The 14,831-nt window shown below is 44.4% G+C and overlaps 2 long non-coding RNA genes across 2 annotated transcripts in view; one reads left to right on the forward strand and one right to left on the reverse strand.

Moving 5' to 3' along the window:
- Window positions 1-14,831, reverse strand: part of LOC140470889 (uncharacterized) — a 1,100,083-nt gene that overhangs the window by 816,798 nt on the left and 268,454 nt on the right. The window lies entirely within an intron of this gene.
- LOC140470583 (uncharacterized) lies at window positions 2,316-9,631 on the forward strand. Its single transcript, XR_011956544.1, has 3 exons — window positions 2,316-2,399; window positions 5,818-5,904; window positions 9,552-9,631. It is a non-coding gene; the product is annotated as an uncharacterized lncRNA (long non-coding RNA).

Here is a 14,831-nt window from a genome sequence, read left to right on the forward strand (position 1 = left end):
AAAGACAAATACAGCGATGGCATTTATTTTGAGATGACTTGAATATTAAAGTAGGGAAGGATTTATGAGGTTTTACAAGGCCCTGATCAGACCATATTTGGAGAATTTTGCAATAGCATCATTTAAGATATATCTAGACAGCTACAAGAATGGGCAGCAAGCAAAGGGATACAGACCCTCAGAAAATATGTGACAGATTTAGCCAGAGGATCTGGATCAGTGCAGGCTTGGAGGGCTAAAGGACCTGCTCCTGTTCTGGAATTTTCTTTGTTCTTCGTTCTTTATTTTTCATTCTAAAAATTGCAAGTTTTCAACTTATTGTATGCTACAATTTAATAACATAAACCATTTATTTATTTGACAGTGCATGTTAAATTATTGTCATTTATAAATTAGAGTCAGAGTGTCATAGAGATGTACAGCATGGAAACAGACTCTTTGGTCCAACTCAGCCATGCCGAACAGATATTCCAACCCAATCTAGTCTCACCTGCCAGCACCCGGGCCATATCCCTCCAAAACCTTCCTATTTATATACCAATCCGGATGCCTTTTCAATGTTGCAATTGTACGAGCCTCCACCATGTTCTCTGGCAGCTCATTCCATACACATACCACCCTCTGCGTGAAAAAGTTGCCCCTTCAGTCTCTTTTATATTTTTCCCCTTTCACGCTAAACCTTTTCCCTCGAGTTCTGGACTCCCCCACCCCAGGCAGAACACCTTGTCTATTTACCCTATACATGTCCCTCATGATTTTATAAACCTCGATAAGGTCACCCCTCAGCCTCCAACACTCCAGGGAAAACTGCCCTAGCCTATTCAGGCTCTCCCTACTGCTCAAATGCTCCAACCCTGGCAACATCCTTGTAAATCTTTTCTGAACATTTTCAAGTTTCACAACTTCCTTCCGATAGGAAGGAGAGCAGAATTGCATGCAATATTCCAAAAGAACGCTCACCAACTTCCCTTACAGCCACAACATGACCTTCCAACTCCTGTATTCAATAGTCTGACCAATAAAGGAAAGCATACCAAACGCCTTCTTCACTATCTTATCTATCTATGACTCTACTTTCAATGAACCTGCACTCCAAGGTCTCTTTGGTCAGCTACACTCCCTAGAACATCACCATTAGGAGTATAACTCCTGCCAGGATTTGTTTTCCGAAAATGCAGCATCTCACATTTATGTAAATTAAACTCCATCTGCCACTCCTAAGCCCATTGGCCCAGCTGATCCTGTTGTAATCCGAGGTAATCTTCTTTATTGTTCTCTACACTTCCAATTTTGGTGTCATCTGCAAACTTACTAACTATACCTCTTATGCTCATATTCAAATCATTTATATAACTGAAAAAATGTATTGGACCCAGCACCGATCCTTGTGGCACTCCACTTGTCACAGGCCTCCAGTCTGTAAAACTACCCTCCACCACCACCCTCTGTCTTCTACCTTTGAGACAGTTCTGTATCCAAATGGCTACTTCTCCCTCTATTCCATGACATCTAACCTGACTAACCAGTCTCCCATGGGGAACCTTGTCGAACGACTTACTGAAGTTCAAATAAATCATGTCCACCACTCTGCCCTCATCAATCATCATTGTTACTTCTGCAAAGAATTCAAAGAAGGCTGTGAGACATGATTTTCCACTTACAAAGCCATGCTGACTATTCCTACTCAGTCCTTGCCTTTCGAAATACATGTATATCCTGTCCCTCAGGATTCCCTCCAGGAGAAAGTGAGGACTGCAGATGCTGGAGATCAGAGCTGAAAATGTATTGCTGGAAAAGTGCAGCAGGTCAGGCAGCATCTAAGGAGCAGGAGAATCGAAGTTTCGGGCATGAGGCAATTCCTGAAGAAGAACTCATGCCCGAAACGCCGATTCTCCTGCTCCTTGGATGCTGCCTGACTGTTGTGCTTTTCCAGCACCACACTCTCGATATCTAGGGATGGTGATGGTGGTATCTGGTCATTGTTTGTAAAGGATGATTCCGTGAGTTTGATTATGTCAGGCTGTTCCTTGACTACTCTGTGAGACAGCTCTCCACATTTTGGCACCAAAAACCATATGTTAGTGAGGAGGACGTTGCACCATCGAGAGGGCTGATTCTGTGGTTGTAATTTCTGGTGCCGTGTTAGTTGCCAACTGGTCCATCCAGTTTCATTCCTGTGTTGAGACTTTGCAGTGATTAATACAGTGAAGTAGCTGGCTGGGCCGCTATCAGATTGGCAGGATTTTCTTCGCCATTGACAATGGTTTCATGGAGATCAGGAGATTCCTAATACGTTGTTTTTTTTCTTGAATTCAGATGCCATCATCTGCCAAGATGGGATTCGAACCAGGACTTCAGTCATTTGTTTTAATATTCTGGATAAAAGCTAAATACATCAGGTTTGTTCATTCATTTTAAATATCACTAACCCAGGTTTTGTTTCTTTATAAAACACTGTCCATCATTCTGTCTCCTCCATCCTCCCCTCCAACAACGAGTGAGGAGCACATGGAGTTTCTCTGTCACTAAGACTGAGATAATCCGATCTGCTGTTTCTCTCCCTCCCACCAGCCCACTGAGCCAAACTGCCTCACGTGGTGTTCCTGGTTTTTGTCCTAAACCTACACAGTGATCAGCACTGTGGTTAGCACTGCTGCCTCACAGCGCCTCAGACCCGGGTTCAATTCCCGCCTCAGGCGACTGACTGTGTGGAGTTTGCACGTTCTCCCCGTGTCTGCGTGGGTTTCCTCCGGGTGCTCCGGTTTCCTCCTGCAGGCCAGGTGAATTGGCCACGCTAAATTGCCCATAGTGTTAGTTAAGGGGTAAATGTAAATGTAAATGTAAATGTAAATGTAAATGTAGATGTAGGGGTATGGGTGGGTTTTGCTTCGGCGGGGCGGTGTGGACTTGTTGGGCCGAAGGGCCTGTTTCCACACTGTAAGTAATCTAATCGACATCTTTCTCCAGTCTCTTGTCAAGGATTATCAGAGCTCACCTTGACCCTTTACCCTAATCTCGCTCAACTCTCTTTCCGCCGCTGCCGCCTCATCACTCCCCTTCGCCAATTCATGGATATTGTTCCTTGTTCTGTCTGTTGGTCTTTTTTTGGTTATGTCCTTCTCTCCCATTCTGTGAAAAACTGATATTTGACCTCACCGTTGTTGGAAAATCCTGCTCCATCTCCACTCTCCTTTTCCTTTCTGAATTCCTTGCATTTGGTGTCCCTCAACGATCTATCCTTGGTCTCTCCTGTATCTCACGTACATAGTGCCAGGAGGTGATATCATCCAAAAACACTGTGTTAGGTTTGACATGTACACTGACGATGCCAGCTCGCCCTCCCCATCATCCCTCTCCATTACTCCACTGTTACTCGGTTATCAAACCGCTTACCACACTCCCACTACTCAATTAGCTGCAGTTTCCTCCGATGAAACATTGTCATGGTTAAACCCATTGCCTTACCTTTACCTTTCTGCTGAGCCCCTCCCTCTCACTGGGAACTCTCTGAGGCAGAATGACACTCTTCACAATATCTGACCCCAAGGTGACCTTCTGATCAGACATCCACACAATTACAAACACCAGGAATTCCAATTTCTTAAACGTTGCTTTTCTCCACCTCACCCCAGCTCCATTGCGACTGAAACCCCTTACCCGCGTCTGTGTCGCCTTAAACTTGAATCCAAAACAGAACCCTTGATTCCGTGACTCATAATCGGGTTTCAGACTCGTCTCTCAGTATTTACCCTCAGACACATCCTCTCAGTATTTGTCCTGTCAAACCCCTAAAGAATTCCATCTGTCTCAATGTGATCACCTCTCTTTCTCCAAAATCCAGTGAGTAGAGTCCCAACCTTTTCAGCCTTTATTTAAAAGATAATCCCTCCAAACCAGGGATCATCTCATTGAATCTTCCCTGAAATGCCTCCAATAAAGTGACACATTTCCTTATCTAAAGGGACCAAAACTGCTCTCATTCCTGCAGATATGGTGGTCTCACCAGCACTTCCACACGTTACTCTCAGGATATACTCCAAACTCTCATACTGAAAAGCTTTGAAACAAAACATTCGATTCCCCTTCCTGATTCCCTGTTGTAACTGTGTGGTAGCTTTCTGTGTTTCCTGAACAATTACCCCCGGTCCCTTTGTTGTGCAGTTTTCTACAGTTTCCACCATTTAAATAGTACTTTGTTCTTTTATTATCTCCTCCAAAATGAGCAATTTCCCATTTTTCCCAAGTTACACCCCATCTGGCAACTTGTTGCCTCCTTCTCCTGTGCATCTCTCCCTTTTCATAATCCTCTTAGACCTTTACAGTTATGCCTTTTCTAGGAGATATCCCCCCTTCCCAATCTTCCAAACATTTACTGGGAGCGATGGGCAGTGGGAAGCAGGCAGAGCTGCTATCTTTTTAGGGATACGCTTTGGAGTGATTGGGAGGATCTTCCTACCCATTGGTCAGGATGGAGACAACTTGCCCATCGTTAGGCATTAGCCTTTCACACCCATGTCTTATTGATGAGGCAGAGCGGCAGCACGGAATGAAAGAAAAGAAAGTAATTCTTGTTCCCCATAACTCACTGACGCTTGGATCATTTTCTCCAATGTGTCAAAGAACTGCTTTGTTCAGTCACATGAGATCTCAAGTTGGAATCTCCTAGAAACCCACAGATTTCCCTCTGAGTTGACTGCTGATGTCCTCTAGGGTAATATGTGCAGTTACCCTGGGCCATGAGGAGGGGATGGTGTGAGTTTCGACCTTGAACTGATAGTGACAGATTTTATAAACTTGTATTACAGGATATTACAGGTGGATATTCAGATGGTAATCTCAGTAAATATTCTGCTAAACTCTGATTGAATTACTCAGTATATCAGGATCTGGATATTCCCATTGTGTGTGTGAGTATTGTGTTCCAGATCAATCCCATTTGCTGCTTAAAAATTCTCCTTTGAATCATCGCATTCTCTCAAAAGGTCTCCCCAAACCTTCAATGTGTCCTGTAATCCTTTTATGATGACCTGATGAGTGTAAGGTTTATTATTCGAATGTGTAATTTTTGTATAAGGATGTCTTAGAGAGGGAGCAGCATATTCTTAAAGGGGAGAATAACCATTTTGAGGGGAGGCTGTTGTTTATTGGTATCAATGATATCGGAATAGAAGAGTTCACATTGTTGGATCATTGGAATCTCTTGTGGGGTAGAATTGACCTCCATCAGAAGGATGGATTGTACTGGCACTGGAAGGGAACAGTTGCTCGTGCTATTCAGGAGGCATTAAACCAGTGAAGGAATGTGGGTAAACCCAGAGAGAGAGTGAGCGAAGAGCTAAGTATGACGCTGGTACAGTTCAGACGTCAAACAGTCAAGGCAGACAAGGGCAAGGAACAGAATGAGCAGTTACACTGGATATGTTTCAATGCAGGGGGCAGAGGAGCTGAGGGTATGGTTTTGAACATCGCACTGGAATATTATAGCAATTACAGAGGCATAACTTAATGATGGATAGGACCAGCAGCTTCATGTTCCAGTGTATAGATGCTATAGCAAAGATAGAAAGGGGGCAACAGAGCAGGGGGATAACATTACAGCTGGGCTTCAAGAGGGTATTCCTGGGAGTACATCCAGGCAGAACTGAGAAATAAGAAAGGGATGATCTCCTTATTGGGATGGTACTATTGACCGCCCCACGCCCCCACTTCCCCAATAGTCAGCAGGGAGTTGAGAAGCAAATTTACTCAGAGATCACTTATCTGTAAGAATAGTATGGTTGTGTACAAGACTTGACCTTCTTTGTTATTCATTCACAGGATGAGGGTGTCACTGGCTGGGCCCAAAGGGCAGTAAAGAGTCAACTACATTGCTGTGGGTCTGGAGTCACATGTAGGCCAGACCAGGTAAGGATGGCAGATTCCTTCCCTGAAGGATATTAGCGAATCTGATGAGGATTTTTTTTCGCAATAATCAACAATGGATTCGTTGATTAATAGATTCTTAATTCCAAATTTTTATTGAACTCACATTCCACTGTCTGCCGTGACGGGATCCAAACTCTGGGCCCCAGAACGTTACCTGGGTGTCTGTATTATCCATCTAATGATAATCTCACTGGGCATTTGGTAGGGTGAGTGACTGAAGTATCCGTGCGGCAGCACATCAGCACCAAAGATCCCATGGTCTCTGCAGAAGATAGAAAGGGCTGGGGAGGGAGATATATCGCTGGTGGTGGGGTCTGACTGTAGGTAGCAGACATAGCAGAGGTTACTGGTGATTAGTGGGTGGCAGGTGAGGAGTGGGGGGATTATATTCTTATTGTGGTTGGAGGGGTGGGGGGGAAGGCGGAGGTACAGGAAGTGGAGAATATGCGTTGGAGTGCATTGTTGATCAAGTGGGTGAGAAATGCGGTCCTTGAAAGAGGAAACCTTTCTGGGATGTCCTGGAGTGGAATTTCTTCTTCTGGGAGCAGATATGGCAGAGGCGGAGGAATTGGGAGTACAGGATCACGTTTTTACAGGAATATACTCGAGGGTAATCAGGAGAGCAAAAAGGGGACTTGAAATATCTCTAGGAAATAGTTTAAGGAGAATCTAAAGAGATTCTACAAATACTTTAAGCATAAAATAAAACCCGGACAGAGAATAGGACCCCTTAAAGATCAACAAGGTCATTTATGGAACAACAGGATGTGGGAGAAATACTATGCTCTTCTATTCTACAGAGTTTGGAGAAATAAGTAGTGATAACTTGAAAAGTGTCTATATTACAGAGGAGGAAGTACTGGATGTCTTAAACAGTAGCAAGGTGGATAAATCCCTGGGACCTGATCAGGTGTATCCCAGAAATTTGTGGAAAGCTAGGAAGGTGTTGGCAGTGCCCCTCCCTGAGGTATTTATATCTTTGTTTGTGACAGGTGAGGTACTGGAAGATGGGTGCCATTATTTTAAAAAGGTGGTAAGGAAAGGCCAGGGAACAAGAGAACAGTCAACCTAACGTCAGTGGTAGGTAAGTTGTTGGAAGGGATTCTGAGGGACAGGATTTACATGTATTTGGAAAGACGAGGATTGATTAGGGCAAGTTAACATGGCTTTGTGTGTGGGAAATTCTCTCTCTCTAACTTGATTGAGTTATTTTGAAGATGTGACAAAGGTGATTGATGAAGGCAGACTGTGGACGTTGTCTATATTGACACTGAACGATGTTCCACAAAGCAGACTGGTTAGCAAGATTCGATAACATGAAATGTTGTGTGAACTAGCCATTTGGATACAAAACTGGCTTGAAGGTAGGAGGCAGAGGGTGCTGATGGAAGGTTGCTTTGCGGACTGGAGGCCTGTGAGCAGCATTCCTGCTAGAATGGATATTGGGTCCTTAAATAAATGACTTGGATGTGAATATATGAGATATGTTCAGTGGGTTTACAGAAGACACCAAAATTGGAGGTGTAGTGGACAATGAAGAAGGTTAGTTCAGAATGCAACAGTATCTTGACCAAATGGGCCATTGGAGCGAGGAATGGCAGACTGGGTTCAATTTAGACAAATGTAAGCTGTTGGCTTTTGGAAAGGCAAATCAGAGCAGGACTTGTACACTTAATGGTAAAGTCCTTGGGAATGTTGCTGAACATAGAGACCATGGAGTGCAGGTTCATTGTTCCTTGAAAGTAGAATCGCACGTAGACAGACTAGTGATGGTGGTGTTTGACATGCTTATATTTATTGGTCAATGCATTGAGTACAGAAGCTGGGACGTCAAATTGTGGTTGGACAGGACATTGATTAAGCCATTTCAGGAATTATGTTTTAAGTTCGAAATTCCCTGTTTTGGAAAGGATGTTGTGAATCTTGAAAGAGTTCAGACAAGATTTACAAAGACTTTGCTAGGGTTGGAGGATTTGGGCTACAGGGAGAGGGTGAATAGGCCAGGGTTAATTTCCTTGGAGAGTCAAAGACTGAGAGGTGACTTCATGGAGATTTATAAAATCATGAGGGGCATGGATAAGGTGAACAGCCAGGGTCTTTTCCCCCCAGTTAGGTGGGTTCAAAACAAGATCACATGGGCTAAAGTTGAGAGGGCAAAGATTAAAAATGGATCTAAGGGGCAAAGTTTTCAAGCTGTGTGTGGTGTATGTGTGGAATGAGCTGCCAGATGAAGTAGTGGAGGCTGATACAATTACAACATTTTAAAGGCATCCGATTGGGTACGTGAATAGGAAGAGTTTCCAATGATACGGACCAATAACTGGCAAATGGGACTCCGTTTGTTGAGGATTGCGAGTTGTCATGGACAAATTGGACCAAAGGTCTGTTTCTGTGCTGTACATCTCTATGACACTAATAACTGAAAATAAGATGTGTTCCTCTTCTGTGGAGAGCTAGTAGAAGCACAGATAATTGTCCTTGGAGCTGAGAAGGTTAAGCAGTGATTTTGACCAGGTGCAAATTTGTTTCTAGGATATCTAATCTGCAGAGAGAGGGGAATTGTTAACAATGTCACAATTTTAGTAGTTATTTTCAGGTAATTGGCAAATAATGTGAATATGTGAACATTTTTTTTTCAGTAAGTTCTGAGTATCTGGAACAGTCTGAATGGCAGCTGGACACAGACTCAGCAGTTATTCATAAACAGATTTAGAATTTTACTTTTTAAGGGAAGATTTCGGGGGCTATGGGCAAATGGGAAGGGAATTGGGACAGATTTGCAGTATCTCCAGAGGGAGAGGGTACATCCCAAATGGGCTGAATAGCCCCAGCCCCTGTGCTCTGTGATACGGCCCCATTGACTGTGAATGTTGAAGCTCATCCCAGGGCAGAGAGAGGGAGGATCCCACCACTCACCTCACAATGGGCCCCGAATGATTGATGTCAGCGCAGGCCAATGGGGGGCAGAGGGCAGTACTGGAGGACCAGGTCGCACCAGTTTGTCCTCCAACCAATCGGAGTGAATGAGGGCATCCTCAAGGCTGGAACTAAAGAAAGGCACATATCGCAGAGATTTGAGAAACTGGAGGACATGAGATAGGGAGCGTTCTGTGGCTGGTGAGAAATTATATAAATAAGGAAGAGTTGTGAGGCTGGATGAGATGACAGTGATCGGGAGAGTTGAGGATGGAGGAATTTAGAGTTAGTGAGGATAAGAGTCCTAATGTTATACAGCAAGGAAACAGGCCCTGTGGTCCAACTGGTCCATGCCAACCATAATTCCAAATTGAACTGATTGTACCTGCCTCTGATTGTACCTGCCTCTCATTTCACACGTATAGTTTTTTTAAAAACCCTAATGTCTTTTCTCAAATCTTTCTAATTTCTTCTCAAAATGAATGCACCCAAGTTTTGAATCTCCCTCTCCCCCAGCTATTCACCTTATCTACACTCTTTCTGATTTTGTAAACCTCTAATAAGGTCACCCCTCAACCTTGTGCATGCCAGTGAAAAAAATTCCCAGCCTATCCAGCCTCTCCTTAGAACACAATCCCTCCATTCATGGAAACGTCCTGGTAAATCTCTTCTGAACCTGCTCCAATTTAATAACATCCTTCCTATAACAGCACAACCAGAACTGGACAGAGTATTCCAGAAGTGGCCTGCCCAGCGTCCTGTACATCCTCAACATATAGTCCCAACTCCTGTACTCAAAGGTCTGAACGATGAAGGTAAGTGTGCTAAGCACCTTCTTAACCACCCTGTCTACATGTAACACACACTTCAAAGATCTGAAGCCCTCGGTCTCTTTGTTCCCATATCAATACTCAAGGCCCTACTTTTATTGAGTGTAAGTCCTACCCTCGTTTGTTTTGTCAGGATGTTATATTTTTCATTTATTCCAATCCAAAACATTTTTGAGTATAAAGGCAGTAGGAGTATAAGTAAGAGGGAAATCAGGAGGCAAAAAAGGGGCGTGAGATAGCTTTGGCAAATAGGGTTAAGGATAATCCAAAGGGCTTTTGTAAATACATGAGGAACAAAAGGCTAACTAGGGAGAAAATAGAGACCCTCAAAGATCAGCAAGGCAGCCATTGTGAGGAGCTGCAGGCGATGAGCGAGGTAGGAAACAAGTATTTTGCATTAGTGTTTACTGTGAAGAAGTACATGGGAGATATAGAATGTGGGGAAATAAATGGTGACATCTTGAAAAATGTCCATATTACAGAGGAGGAGGAGGTGCTCAATGAGTGGCTAAGGAGCTGGTGCAGGGGAAAAGGATTCACGTTTTTTGGATCATTGTGATCTCCTCTGGAGTAGAGTTGACCTGCATAAGAAGGATGGATTGTACCTGAATTGGAAGGTGTCTAACATCGAGGCAGGGAGACTGGCTGGTGATACTCGGGAGGCATTAAACCAGTGAGGGAGTGGGTGAAAACCCAAGAAGATACTGAGAAAAGTGGTATGTCTGAGGCTGGTACAGTGCAGAAGTCAAATAGTCAAGGTAGGCAAGGGTCAGTATTAATATGATGGGCTGAATGAAGTCGGACTGAGCAGTTGCACTGCAATTACTTCAATAGAAGAGGCCTGACAGGGAAGGCAGATGAGCTCAGGGTATGGTTTTGAACATGGCACTGGGATATTATAGAAATTACAGAGGATTCACTCAGGGATGGATAGGCCTGGCAGCTTAATGTTCCAGGGTATAGATGCTATAGGAAGAATAGAAAGGGGGACAAGAGAGGAGGGGGAGTGGCATTTTTGATTCGGGATAGCATTATGTTTTTGCTTAGGGAAGATATTCCTGGGAGTACGCCCAGTGAAGGTATTTAGGTGGAACTGGGAAATAAGAAAGGGATGATCACCTTATTGGGGTTTTCTGCATGGATTTCGTCCGGGTGCTCTGGTTTCCTCCCACAATCCAAAGATGTGTAGGGTAGGTTGGATTGTCCAGGCTGAATTGCCCACAGTGTTCAGTGATGTACAGGTTTGGTGGATTATCCAGGCTGAATTGCCCATAATGTTCAGGGATGTGTAGGTTGGCTGGCCCTGGGAAATGCAATGTTACAGGGGGAGGTTAGGAGGCTCTCCAGGTCAGTATCAATGTCATGGGCTGAATGACCTGCTTCCACACTGTTGGGAGTCTCTGATAATTCTACTAGTTTTTAAATAGTTACAGAAAATTATGTACCAGTTCTAAAAGTTAAGATTCTGAATTGGACGAAGGCCAATTTTGATGGCACAAGGCAAGAACTTTCATCTGGCCCCTCAGGCCTGCTCTACCATTCAATAAGATCAGGGCTGATCTTTTCATGGCCTCAGCTCCACATTCCTGCTCTCTCACCATAACCCTTAATTATTTTCCTGTTCACAAATCTACATTTTGCCTTAAAGGCATTCAAGTTGATAATGTCAAATGCTGCACTCGGCAGGGAATTCCACAGATTCACAACCCTTTAGCTGAAGAAGCTCCTCCTGAACTCAGTCCTAAATCTGCTCCCCGTTATTTTGAGGTTATGCTCTAGTTTGACCCGTCCCCCAGTGGAAATAGCCTCCCTGCTTCTATCTTATCTACTCCCTTCATAATTTTATTTTTTCCTCTCCAACCTCCCATTCTTCTAAATTACAATGACTATAGAACCAGTTTTCTCAATCTCTCCACATATACCAATCCTCTCAACTCCCAACTCAAACTAGTGAACCTCTTCTGTACTCCCTCTAGTACCAGTACATCTTTGCTCATGTAAGGGGAACAAACCTGTACACAGTACTCCAGCTTTGGCCTCCACAGCACCCTGTACAGCTGCAGCATAAGCATCCCTCTAGCAATGAAGGACAATATTCCCTTCACTGCCATAATTACCTGCTGCACCTGCATACCAACTTCCTGTGATTCGTGCACAAGGACACCCAGCTCCCTCTGCACAGCAGCATGGTGCACGTTTTCACCATTTCATCATCAGTTTGCTGTTAGTCCGACCAAAATGGATGACCTCACATATCCCAACATTGAACTCCATCTGCCAGATCCTTACCCACTCACGTAACCGATCTGTATCCCTGTGCAGACTTAGTGGCCTCTGCACACATTGCTCTACCTCATCTTTGTATCAAATGTGAACTCTTGACACCGTACACTTGGTCCTCAACTCCAAAACATGTGTGTAAATTGCGAACTGTTGTCTTGCCAACACTTATCCAAACACCCGTTTATCCCCATTCTTTATTTTTGTTGGTTAACCGATCCAGTATCAATGATAATACATTACCCATAATGCTGTGCATCTTTACCTTATACAGCAGCCTTTTGTGTGGCAACTTATCGAATACTTTCTGGAAATCCAGGTACACCACATCCACCGAGTCCGCCTTGTCCAACGCGCTCGTCGTATCCTCAAATAATTCCAGTAAATCCTTAAACGTGACCTGTCTGTCATGAATCCATGCTGTTGTGGTTCTGTTCGCCGAGCTGGGAATTTGTCTTGCAAACGTTTCGTCCCCTGTCTAGGTGACATCCTCAGTGCTTGGGAGCCTCCTGTGAAGCGTCTCCTAGACAGGGGACGAAACATTTGCAAGACAAATTCCCAGCTCGGCGAACAGAACCACAACAACGAGCACCCGAGCTACAAATCTTCTCCCAAACTTTGAGATCCATGCTGTGTCTGCTAAATGAGACAATTTCTACCCAGATATCTCACCATTACTTCCTTGAGAGATTCAAGCATTTTCTCCACTACAGAAGTTAACGGGTCCTTTTTGATAAATAATCACACCGCATTTGCAGCTTCCAGTCTGTCAAAACCATCCCAGAATCCAACAAATTTTAGTGAATTATCACAAGTCTATTTGTTATTCAACCCACACACACACCCCCCCCCCCCCCCCACCGCCCAACCACCACCCCTGCATCCTTTAGTCCCTGGGATGCAATCCATCAGGGTCAGGAGACCCATCTACCTTTTGGCTGTTAACTTTCCCAACATTACCTCTTTACTGCGAATGATTGCTTCTCTGTCCTCATCTGCCATTGCCTCCATAGGTCTACGACAACAAGAGTACACAGACAGTATGTTCCTCTTAAGGCCAAGGCTGGTAGGTGTAGGGAATGCTGCCTATCGAAAGAAATTGAGGGCCTGGTCAAGAAAATGAAGGAGGCATGTGGCAGGTACAGAGAGCTGTGTTTGTGAGAATCCCTAGAGGAGTATAGGGACAGTAGGAGTATACTCGAGGTAAACCATGAGGGCATAAAGGGGACATGAGATAGCTTTAGGAAATAGGTTTAACGAGAATCCAAAGTGATTGTACAAAAACACTAAGGACAAACTAGTAACCAGGCAAAACTCAAGGCTGTCTGTGGAACCGCAGGAGGTGAGAGAGATTCTATATGAGAAGAGAGGTTTTACTAACGAAATGTGCACATCGGAAAACACAAATTTGAACGTCCCAGTCTCGTGTTTTCAGTAAACGGGGAATTGCCTCAGTATGGGTGTGCACCGCCATCTTTATTCGGGGCAAGAATTCACTGGACACGTGTGGAGCCATCAGCTTTGTAGGGGGCAAGGTGCAGCCAGGCGCATGTGCAGCCTTTCTCTGGTACAGAGTCTTTGGGCAGGATTTACACAGGCAACATTCAAACTCCGAGAAATGGATGTTTATTTCTGGATTTGTTTCATTCATTTCAATGATTTGGTATCGTAAATGAGTTTGCAGGTGATACAAAATTAGAGATATTGTGGATAATGAAGAAGGTTTCCTCAGATTACAATGAGATATTGATCAGTTGGGGTTTAATTTAGATAAATGTTAGGTGCTGCAGTTTGGAAAAGCAAATCAGGGCAGGACTTAGACACTGAATGGCAAGACCCTGGAGACGTTTGCAGAACAAAGAGACCTTGGACTGCAGGTTCATAGTTCTTGCAAGTCAAGTTGCAGGTAGATAGGATGATGAAGACGGTGTGCAGTATATTTTCCTTTATTGGTTAGAGCTTTGAGTATCGGATGTGGGAGGTCATGTTGCTGTCCAGGAACATTCGTTAGGCCACTTTTGGAATATTGTGCGCAATTCTGACCTGCCTCCTATCAGAAGGGTGCTGTGAAACTTGAAAGGTTTCAAAAAATACTTACAAGGATGTTGTTAGGGTTGGAGGATTTGAGCTACAGGATGAGGCATAAAAGCTGGGGCTGTTTTCCCTGGAGTTTCATAGGCTGAGCGTTGATGCTATGGAGGTTTATACAATCATGAGGGGCAAAAATAGAGTAAATGAACAAGGTGTTTTCCCTGGAGTGGTGGTGTCCAGAAGTAGAGGGCATTGCTTTAGGGTGAACAGGTAAAATTTCAAAGGAGCCTAAAGGACAACTCTTTCATGCAGTGGGTGGAATGAGTTTCCAGAGGAGGTAGTGGAGGCTAGTACAATTAAAGCATGTTAAAGTCATCTAAATAGACACGTATGATTAGGAAGCATTTACAGGGCTATGGGCCAAATGCTGGCAAATGGGAATAGATGAGGTTTGGCTACCTGTTTGGCAAGGATGAGTTAGAAGTGATTAGATTACTTACAGTGTGGAAACAGGCCCTTCAGCCCAACAAGTCCACACCGACCCGCCGAAGCGGACCGACCCATACCCATTCCCCTACATTTACCCCTGCATCTAACACTACGGGCAACTTAGCGTGGCCAATTCACCTGACCTGCACATTTTTGGACTGTGGGAGGAAACCGGAGCACCCGGAGGAAACCCACGCAGACACGGGGAGAATGTGCAAACTCCACACAGTCAGTCGCCTGAGCCGGGAATTGAACCCGGGTCTCTGGTGCTGTGAGGCAGCAGTGCTAACCACTGTGCCACCCATCGAAGGGTCTATGTCGGTGCTATACATCTCCATGACTGTGGGATCATAACAGCTT

The sequence above is a fragment of the Chiloscyllium punctatum genome, chromosome 52 (assembly GCF_047496795.1).
Source record: "Chiloscyllium punctatum isolate Juve2018m chromosome 52, sChiPun1.3, whole genome shotgun sequence".
NCBI classification, from domain to species: Eukaryota; Metazoa; Chordata; class Chondrichthyes; order Orectolobiformes; family Hemiscylliidae; genus Chiloscyllium; species Chiloscyllium punctatum.